Source organism: Periplaneta americana, chromosome 4 (genome assembly GCF_040183065.1).
Source record: "Periplaneta americana isolate PAMFEO1 chromosome 4, P.americana_PAMFEO1_priV1, whole genome shotgun sequence".
Taxonomy (NCBI): Eukaryota; Metazoa; Arthropoda; class Insecta; order Blattodea; family Blattidae; genus Periplaneta; species Periplaneta americana.
The window spans coordinates 179,369,343-179,380,536 of NC_091120.1; the positions used below are offsets into that span (position 1 = coordinate 179,369,343).

General features: G+C 33.9%; 1 non-coding gene across 1 annotated transcript; it reads left to right on the forward strand.

Annotated features, from left to right (window-relative positions):
* Window positions 1–10,312: 10,312 nt before the first annotated feature.
* TRNAS-GCU (transfer RNA serine (anticodon GCU)) lies at window positions 10,313–10,386 on the forward strand. Its single transcript has one exon. It is a non-coding gene; the product is annotated as a tRNA-Ser (tRNA).
* The last annotated feature ends 808 nt before the right edge of the window (window positions 10,387–11,194 follow it).

Consider the following 11,194-nt stretch of genomic DNA (forward strand, 5'->3'; position numbering starts at 1 on the left):
GGTGGATGGATGGATGGATGGATGCATGGGTGGATGGATGGATGGATGGATGCATGGATGGATGGATGCATGGATGGATGGATGCATGGATGGATGGATGGATGGATGGATGGATGCATGGATGGATGCATGCATGCATGGATGGATGGATGCATGGATGGATGGATGGATGGATGCATGGATGGATGGATGGATGCATGGATGGATGGATGGATGGATGCATGGATGGATGGATGCATGGATGGATGGATGCATGGATGGATGGATGGATGCATGGATGGATGGATGCATGGATGGATGGATGGATGGATGGATGCATGGATGGATGGATGGATGGATGCATGGATGGATGGATGCATGGATGGATGGATGCATGGATGGATGGATGGATGCATGGATGGATGGATGGATGCATGGATGGATGGATGGATGGATGCATGGATGGATGGATGGATGCATGGATGGATGCAGGGATGGATGGATGGATGCATGGATGGATGGATGGATGGATGGACAGATAGTTACATAAATAAATGGCTAGTTTTGTAAATCAGTGATGATCAACTCGTGCTCGTTGTGCAAGAGCACCCTTTGTGCACACGAGCAGTATGTGAGAGTGCACATGAGTGCACACAGTGCTTAGTAAGAGAGCAGAGTTGGTCACCACTGGTGCAAATCACTACGTGGATAAATATACGGAAAAAGTGAATTAACAGAATGATGCCAGGATATGAGAAATAGTTTATCTACAGTAATCTCACTAGAGATTTTGACGTATTAAGAGAAAATCAAAACTCGAGTGGGATTTAATTGACTATTACACGATTAGAAGAAAGTATAAAAAGACTGGAAGAAATAAACTAACTCTAATACAATAAAATATTAATTGACTTACTAAAATAGTAAACTGTCTTCAAAATGTATCTATTATTGTACCATTTCATCATAACAAGATCGGCTGTTCTCTTGTTACCAGTTGTGACAACTATACAATCTTCATTGAATTCTATGAACGATTACTAGTCAAGAAGGCTTTGTTGATTCAGTTTCTTTTTATTGAAATAGTTGCATTCCACTTCAATTATCAATATTTATTAAACAATCTCTGATGCGTTACTATTCATAACCTCATACAACAGAAGCTATAACAAAATATAAACAAGATAAAAGATAGAAAAGTTTTAATAATTGAGGACAATGAAATAAACATGAATCATTTCAAAAGCTACAATTATTGAAAGTACGATGTTGGCAAACAAACAAACAAATCTTAGGGAGGTGAAAAAATGCTCGGGATATGATAAAAATCGTAGGATAACCAGCCATGATTGGTTAAAACACGTTGTTCCGTACAGTTTTATTGGTCAAAAGTAATATGACGTAGTAAAAGTGTAATAGTTTAATTAAAAATGTAATACGCAAAAGTATAGACTGATACGGATAAACGAAAGCATGAAGTTGTGGATAGATAGGGCGTGAATGAATTAATTAATTAATCTATCAACAAATGCTTAATATACAGAGGTGAGACATGAGTGGATAGATGAAATGATTGGCGACGCACGGAGGGGGCTGGTCTAGGAGGGAGGGAATTGTCTGCTCGAAACCTGTGTATGCAGCGAACCTTAGTGTAGTCAGCCGTTTGGGAATGCGCCTAGCTTGAGGGTTAGTGCAATAGATCGTTACAAGTCACAGTGCTGGGCTATAATCCCTCCCTCCAGGAAATTCCATTCCATTCTAGACAAATTCATGCTGCAGGAGAGCGACCATTTTCCATGTCAAAGAGTAGCCTATACATATCAGCCGGAATCCAATCAGAGGTAAAAGTGAACCTTTCGAAATACCGATTAGCATGTCCATGAAGGTGATGCCAGGAACGTTTGAAACTTACAATACCAATATAGACTAGGTTTGATTTCTAAATCGAGCTCTAGACCACGACCATGGCTTTAAACCGCGTTTGGATTTATGAAACGAGGTCTTTTTCATTTTTCTGAGCCATGGCTCGAAACCATGGTCTGAAGCAGAGACCACGGCTGGGGCAGGTTTAAAACCACGGCTTATGTATACAAGATGGAGGTAGTAGATCAGCTGGATGATTATCAAAGGAAAATTTGTATCTACGGGTATTAAATCCCTGGATTAGAATGATGAGAGACAGGAATAATCCTTTGTAACTATATAATGACGATGATTTCATATAAATATTTCGATTTTAGAAGGAATCAACGCAAAATTTAGCAAGAATGCTAAATAATAATCTGCAACGAAATGCAAGAGGCGGCAGGTTGACAATTTTTTTTACACTTTGTTGCTTTGAGGGAAGTAACATAAAATATTTTATATTAATTTTATACATTTATGTCTATAAGATGATTAAACTTAATTCTTAGTCTTTACGGTAGTTTTTGACATTTCATTTAATACTCGAAAATGATGCGGAGTTACAAGAATATGAAGCAAACTTGATTTTGTCTTCTTATTTTAAGTTTTATGCTATTGGGGCTATGTGAAAATAGAACCATACCAAATTTTAGTTTCAATTGAAATTTTAATCCAGTTAATATTTAGGTTATTAATTCCATATAACAGAGTTTCCAGGCAATTAATGTTGGTAGTAGTTATGAACAATTGATAAACTACAACATAAACGCTCAACTTGTGCTATTTATTTGGTGAATATCATTCTGATACCTAAAACTCCGTTCCCTATTAAATACTAAGCATTGCTAGTATTAAACGCACATAGTCTATATTCTGTAAATTAGTAAATATAGCATAACAATAACTTAGCTGAGAACAAAAGAATGTGACTTAATGCAATTCAATAAAAATATTAATCCCGATATTAATTTTTTTTCTAAAATCGACTGTTTATCGGCAATAAAAATAGATTCTTAGCTGCGTTGCCATATATAAAACGCACGAATCTCGGTTTCTTCTCAATCCGCGTCTCGACTTCGTTTCAGAAATCGCATAAGGATTCAGACCTCGAATCGCGGTTTAAAAGCCGAGGTTTGGAACCAAGATTTCGTCCATGTTTTAGAAATCGACCCTCAAACACTCAAAACCTACTGCACGAAGTATATGACTCGATTTGTGACAAATCCTCAAACCTGGGAATTTCAATAAATACATTACTATCTAATCTACAAATACCGATATTCAATAGTGACGAAATTGTTATTAACTTTATAGCACTGGAGCTCGAAGGGTTACAACTGTGCGGTGGTGCAACATGCAAATAAATTTCGTTGCAGGACTCGCTAATGGAAGAATCTGCTGACCTTGCCCTTGTTAATGGCTGAATTCTTAATTGAATCCTCTCCCTCAGCCATCTTGCAACCGAAATCTGCGCGCCGACTTGAGAATAATGACAGCCTCAAGATCATAAAATGCAAGTGAAACTTTCCACTGCGATCTGATGTCATGTCGCTTAATCGGCGAAGACTTCCGTTTCATCACGAAAACTTTAATTATTTTTCTTAATTTTTTTCTATCGTTTGTTTTCACCGAAAGATGTGGTATAGAATTTGCATCAAGACAACTATTGTTTTATTTTCACTTACGTCCACTGAACTTAAAATGTCCTCAACCTTTCTGTAAAATTAAAAAAAAAAACGTATTTACTCGAATATAAAACGCCATCGATTATAGGACGCTCCTAATTTTTTAAAGTACGCGAATATTAGACCCATAAAAATACCGGCTAATAGAATTCTAGTGCCATATTCTAAGCTAGACAGAAATAGTTTATTGCAGATAAGAGATGGAACAGATTAGCCATGTCACTGTGAGAAAGACAACGGACTGTTTCCGTGATAGACTGAGACATTGTTTGTCTGTGAATGGTTCACATTTTGAGCATCTGTACTAAAGTTTGGTTAGTGATAGTGCTTTGTTTATTTTTATGGCTTTCTCAACATGATTTTACATACTTATTTGTCTCAAGTTTGAAGTCCACGAAACAAGTTTAATAAATGGTTAAAAGACTTGAAATGGATGAATGAGTAAAATTTCTACACATTCATATATAAAATTTAATGGAGAATCGGAATATGTAAATTTTAATATAGGTAGTATGCAATTCAGTACAACGGGGTCTTTTGTTCTGGCGAGAATCCAAGTCCCGCATGCCGGTAAGGCATCATGTCACAAACACTTTCAAGTCTGAGTATTTTTGACAGAGTAAATATTATTCAACGTCTTTAAAACGGTACAAATGTTAAGGATATTGCTGGAGATAGTTAGGTAATATTTATTTTTATTTTTTCTTTATTTATTTAACGCTTTATTTGCTGATTTATTTCTTTATTGATTTATTTTCTTATTTATTCCTTAATTCATTAATTCACTCATTCATTTCTTCCTTCATGACTTCACTCACTCACTCCTTCCTTCATTCATTCATTCATTCATTCATTAGCTTATATATATTTATTCATTCATTCACTCAATTTGTTTATTCGTATATTAATTCATTCATTTATTATTGTATTTTTCTTGAGATATATATATATTCTAGGAAATAAAATTAATTTCTATTAAAGTTGTATCAGATTCGTTTTTTATAACCAAGTAACAACTCTTAAATACCCATTCCCGTATGATCGATTTTTACTGTCCATAACATTCCTTGACTTGCATGCCCTACTTCAGTGGTACTCAATCTTTCTTGCTAGCGTACCTACAAAATATATTTGTACCCCCACACTGCGTTGCAATTATATAAGAATTAACAAAAGACTATGATCGATGCTGTACTAAAAATAAATTATTATTATTATTATTATTATTATTATTATTATTATTATTATTATTATTACTAGCCGTACCCGTGCGCTCCGCTGCATCCGTTAGAAATAAATATAAATTAATTACATAATTAAAATAGGACATTTGATCCAAGGAACATTCGTGTTTGATAGAAGGATAAATCGTTTATTATGTTACTTAATTTAAATTGTATTAAAAAATTAAAAATTTTTATCCAGAGACCACTCATTTGGTTATAAAAATTATTTTAGGAAATACAGGAAACGAATGTACAGAATAGCCTATCAAGTTTTCTGTGCATAAGAAGCTATTTTAATCTTACCTGTCCTCGATTCACTCAGAAGTTACTGTAATAACATTATAGCATTACGTCAATCTAGAAAAACTACACTTTCCAATGGTGAATTAATAATTAATTATACAAATCGGTTAATTTAGCTTCCGATATTACTCGTACTTCATACAAACACAGAAACATTCTCTGTAGGCTATGTTTCATAGCTTTTGATTGTTGTTGTCCAAAACCCCTTATAGACGAAGTCATTTGTTTTTTATTTCATTACACCGCCTTAGATGGCGTCGTTATTGTGATTTTCAAACTCATTTATCTCATTAAATATCAGTCCTATCAAAATTTTGCATAGAATAAAACTTATCGGAAATTATTTTTAAAGAAACTTTTGTTATGTAATATTGTTCATGAAAATTAATAATAAGGGAGATATTTCGATTTATTTAATTCAAGCCCCCTTATAACCCCCCTTTTAAATAAAATATTTTGAATGCCATATAGCCTAAATTCTAAATTACAACGAACTTAATTTATATTCCAGTTTTCATATAACTCGGTCAGCCATTATCGCGTGAAAGGGTAACAAACATCCAGACAGACAGACAGACAGACAAACAAAAATTTCAAAAAAGCGATTTTCGGTTTCAGGGCGGTTAATTATATATGTTAGGACCAATTATTTTTGGAAAATCGAAAATTACCAGAAAAATTTCGGCTACAGATTTATTATTAGTATAGATTATTATTATTATTATCATTATTATTATTATTATTATTATTATTATTATTATTATTATTATTATACAGTAGTTATTGATACAATAATAATGGTAATGATTTCCGTAAAATGTTATTCAAGCAAGGGAAAACAAGAGTTGATATTCCAAAAGAAACTATAATATAATGCAGTAATTATCAACAAGTATAATAAAATAAATATGTCATTATTTTTGCATAAGTAATAAGTGGGATGCGTAACCCTGGAGACAACCGCGTACCCCCCGGCGGTATGCGTACCATAGATTGAATACCACTGCTCTATCTTGAGATGATGCCTACGGATTGCAGGGGAGTTGTTACGCGTGTTATCTGTAAGTAGGTGAACATTGATTTTCTACTAAATCGACGGAGCAGTGTACTAAACATTATCGAAATCGGTACTCCCGAAAACGTGCCCCTTCTTGTTGCTAGTTCATATTAACTACCTTAACCCAATAGAACACACATGGAAAAGAAAAACATACCAATATGCAAAAACATATGGTTCAAAAGACACAGATTCCGCATGCGCAAGGTTTCGATATTCTTCGATTGTCGTCCATTTGCATCATTCTCCACAGCCATTGGGATTGCAACCAGTCACCTCACGAGTTTTGTTCTATGGTTCAGATCAGAACTCGCAAATCATCAAATTTTTCAGTACCTACTACCCAAGCCAAGACAATATTTAGGTATCATAAAACCGAAGACCTATTTTTATACTTGTTTGAAACTTTACTCCCGGCCGTTACGTTCACCCTGGCCATGTAAATCTTACTCCAATAAAGCTAGACCATAAAGCTGGACGTCGTCACAGCTCAATTCAAAGAGCAGATCGCGAGATACGAAAGGAACGATATCTGAGAGGAATCTAGACGCCTGCACTTCAATTCTTCCTTTTCCTACTATCAAACATGTCGTCCAAACTTACTGCATCTGAGTTTTCTTTTTATACATAGGTACTCCAACGACGTAGAGAAACTCCAGAGTCTTGGAGAGCTATAAAAATTTAAATACCGGATGTTCCACAAAACTCGCGTTATGCCCGGATCATAAAATGTACCGGATGTGCCACAAATCTAACCTTGTCATTTCCCTTTGTTACTGGGTCGTGTTTGGATAGAAGAATACTACTAAAATTGGTAATCAAATCAAATAATATCGAACAAGGTAGACTCACAACCTCTGCTTTCTGTTTTACTTCTGTATTGATTTATTTTAAGCATCGTCCTGTTCTTAATGTCTGATCAAAGAGATCTTTCAAATAGCCATTTTATAACAGTATTTATTTATTTATTTATTTATTTATTTATTTATTTATTTATTTATTTATTTATTTATTTGTGCTGGATAACACCCATAGGCCAAGAAAAGTCCAGCATAGTGATACAATTAATGCAATAAAATTAACAACTATGGTACAAATTAAATAATTGAGATAACAACAAAATGAAGAACATAGATTACAATGATTAATTTAACATTCTTACTGCATGGTTATAAATATAATCAGTGTGATAGTTATATACAATAGAAGCGATTTAATACAGTTATATGAACACTTTTTAATGATTGAATAAAATTAATAAAATCGGTTAAAAACCATACATGTTTCGGAGGAATGCTCCTCCATCTTCAGTGGTAGTACCACGATGCTGGTACAGATGTTCGACAGCGTAACGTAGCTTAAGGAAGACTGACTACGCTACGTTACGCGGTCGAACATCTGTACCAGCGTCGTGGTACTACCACTGAAGATGGAGGAGCATTCCTCCGAAACATGTATGGTTTTTAACCGATTTTATTAATTTTATTCAATCATTAAAAAGTGTTCATATAACTGTATTAAATCACTTCTATTGTATATAACTATCACACTCATGAACACTGTTGTATCGGACCTAACTTATGTAATTTAATAATCAGTGTGGTTGTGAAAATATAATTTATTGTCAATTAATACACCGAGGTCTCTAATACAATCTTTCTGTTAATTAATACATTTTTATATTATAGTTAGATTTTAGTGTAGAGGTAAGTTTTGGATTCATTAATCATCATCCCGTTTTCAACTGACCAATTGGTAATTGAATTAATGTCATCCTGAAGAAATTGACAGTCAGCATTACTTTTGATTTTAAGAAAAATTTTAAGATCGTCAGCGAATAATAGATAGTCAGAACTTATTCTTTTGCAAATATCGTCAATGAAGATTAAAAATAGAAGAGGTCCTAAAGTTAAGCCCTGAGGCACCCCACAAATTATATTAAATGAATCAGAGAAAGCAGTCTAAATTCGTACACTTGATTGTCTATCGTGTAAATAATTTTCAAACCAGTTTACGTAGCTTACCGATAGTCCTAGATTATTTAATTTAGACAGTAAAATAGAGTGCGTAACTACATCAAACACCGCACTTAAAACAAAATATATTGCATCTGTTTGGGATTCAACAACTGGTACTACCTGATTCAAATAAGAGATTAGGTTAGGTATAGTAAATTTGGATTTAGTAAATCCGTGTTGTGCAGAATTTAATTCGTTTTTTACAAAAAAAAAAAAAAAGTAATATGCTTGTGAATTATAGTTTCAAAATTTTTTTGAGAAATTATTTAAAATAGAGTTACGTCTTCAGTTACTAACTACATTCCTTTCGCCATTTTTAAAGACAGGAATATCTGCTGCGTGTTTCCAGTATGATGGAAATACCCCAGTTTTCAAGCTTAAGTTAATAATAATGATAATAATAATAATAATAATAATAATAATAATAATAATAAATAATGATGGGATATTATTACAAATAATTGCCACTTAGCTACATTGTATCTCGAAAATTTGAATAAGCACTTAAGTCTTTCATCAAATTACTGCTATTATTTTCTCTTTCCGGATATTGTCTTCACTTCTTTTCTGCTTCATTTGTTTTCTTTGTTTATTTATTTCATGTCAGTTTTCATGTCTTCATTTCTTTCTTGCCAAGATACTCAAAACTGATTTTTCTTTCTCCCTTGATTTCTTTCCTATTCTGAATTTGTTCATTTATTTCTCATCTCAGTCTTCTACTTTCTTCCTGAATAACAATTTTATTTCTTGAATAATTTCGGATACCCGGCTCCGGAACAATTTTTCCCTCGAAATTATTCAAATGAACTTTACAGGGAGTTATACCTGAAATCTTGATTTGCATTTTATTTCTTTGTACCTTCACTCACTACATTCCTCTCTTCGGCTGATAACACAGCACCTTACTCCATATCAAATACCTTTACACTCAACATAACTCTAATAGGAAACGTTTACCCATACAGCGCACTTCGCTTTGGTTTTCTAGGAAGTGTAACAATAAATTAGTAACGTGTGCACTAGCAAACGAGTAATTGATTGCCGGTTCGAGTTGGCCTTGATAATATCACGCTTACCACGCGACAACATGATTCCTCGATTATTCCATCGATTCTTGCACAACAGACGAAGGTTCACCAATTTACTACACTTTGACACGAACGCAACTGTCCAGATGCACAGCATTTTATAATTAGTAATGATAGTCAATGAAAAACGAAATTGCCAGGAACTATAAATTGTAGAGAAAACAAAAGTCATTTCCACTGCCAGGTTTTTTTTTTATTGACAATAAACATAAAATGTAACAAAGATATGCACCAAGAAGTAGCTAATGCAGGTTTATCATAAATGAAGGCATTGATTTGTAACGCTGAACATAGACATACTGAGAAAACAGTGCACTCACTGATTCACTCACTTATTCACTCATTTATTTATTTATTTATTCATTCATTTATTCAAATATATATATATTTATTTATTTATTTATTTATTTACGTGTTTATGTACAGGGACATCATTTTATTTTACTAACAGTTTTAATATTAACCTGGCTATACCTTTCGATTAACGGTTGAGAACCTGAAACACCGTTTGCTACCCCCCCCTTCCACGACTGGTTCGATGATACTGGCCTAAAATACAAATAAATCACTTTACTAGGTATAGGAGGGAAGAAAAGTAGTTCATCCATTTACGTAAACTAGGAAATATCCCAATTATGAGTTTGTTAATTTTCATTAGGTTTTTGTTTAATCAAAATACAGTACTGTATTAACAATAAGTGTTTTTATACAAATCTGGCTTTCAGGTAGTAGCTCCCTGTAAAGCAGGTTTGAATAATTTCAAGGGAAAATTGTTCCGGGGCCGGGTATCGATCCCGGGACCCTTCGCTTAGCGCGCGAACGGTCTACCGACGGAGCTACCCCAAGAAATTATTCAAACCTGCTTTACAGGGAGCTACTACCTGAAAGCCAGATTTGTATAATACATTCGTTACTGGAGGTACATTAACAGAAAGCCACAATTTAAAGTCACACAGTATAGTGTGCACTCACAGTTGAGTTCTGGCGTCTTGTCAGCTCATGTGAGTTGTATGGATATAAAAGGAAAAATTGTGACTGTGCTGTGTATAGTTCCTGGGGTAGCTCAGTCGGTAGAGCGTTCGCGCGCTAAGCGAAGGGTCCCGGGATCGATACCCGGCCCCGGAACAATTTTTCCTTGAAATTATTCAATAAGTGTTTTTACTCACGAACTGAATTATCCATGCGAACGTATTCATTATGCAATGTATATTATACTGTCTACAGCACATTAGCGTGCAATATAGAGAATGAAATTAAATTGAAAAATAATCGTAATATGGATATTTAAACACATTTTTGAAAATGTGTGGCTTCATTTCGATACAGGCTTCAGTTTTAATTTGCATATTATCGCACTATAGGCTATTGCATCTAATTCCAATTACCAGTTTCGTTCTTCATGTAGTAGTAACTCATGTAGAAATAATTCTGTGAAAACATTGTCTTTGAAGACTATCTTAATATTCAGATTTTGGATATTGATGGCTTTTTATTAAAGAACATGAAAAGAAAACAGGCTTCGTTATGAAAACAAAAACAGTTCACCCAATACAAGGAGCCAAAAAGTTTGGAAGAAAGATCTGCAAGTTCTTCATTTATTAAAATCGCAATTTTCTGATTCCTTGTAATCTGTGGGATTGGATTCTCTGGTACCATATTCATAACAAAAGCAGTTTACCTTTAATGTTATTCAATCACGTACCATCAAGTTCCGAAATATCGAACAATAGTCTCTAAAAGCAGACATTTCAATTTTATAATTAAATCTTGCGCAATTATAAAACCACAAAAATAACTTTTCCACGTGATTTGTCTGAATATAATCACGGTTTTTAAATGAACACGTTATAAAGTCAGTTACCATAGTAACAGATTGATTTCAAAGCTGGTATCTGTGAAAGGAATCTGTTGAATACAACGTACAATGTTGCAA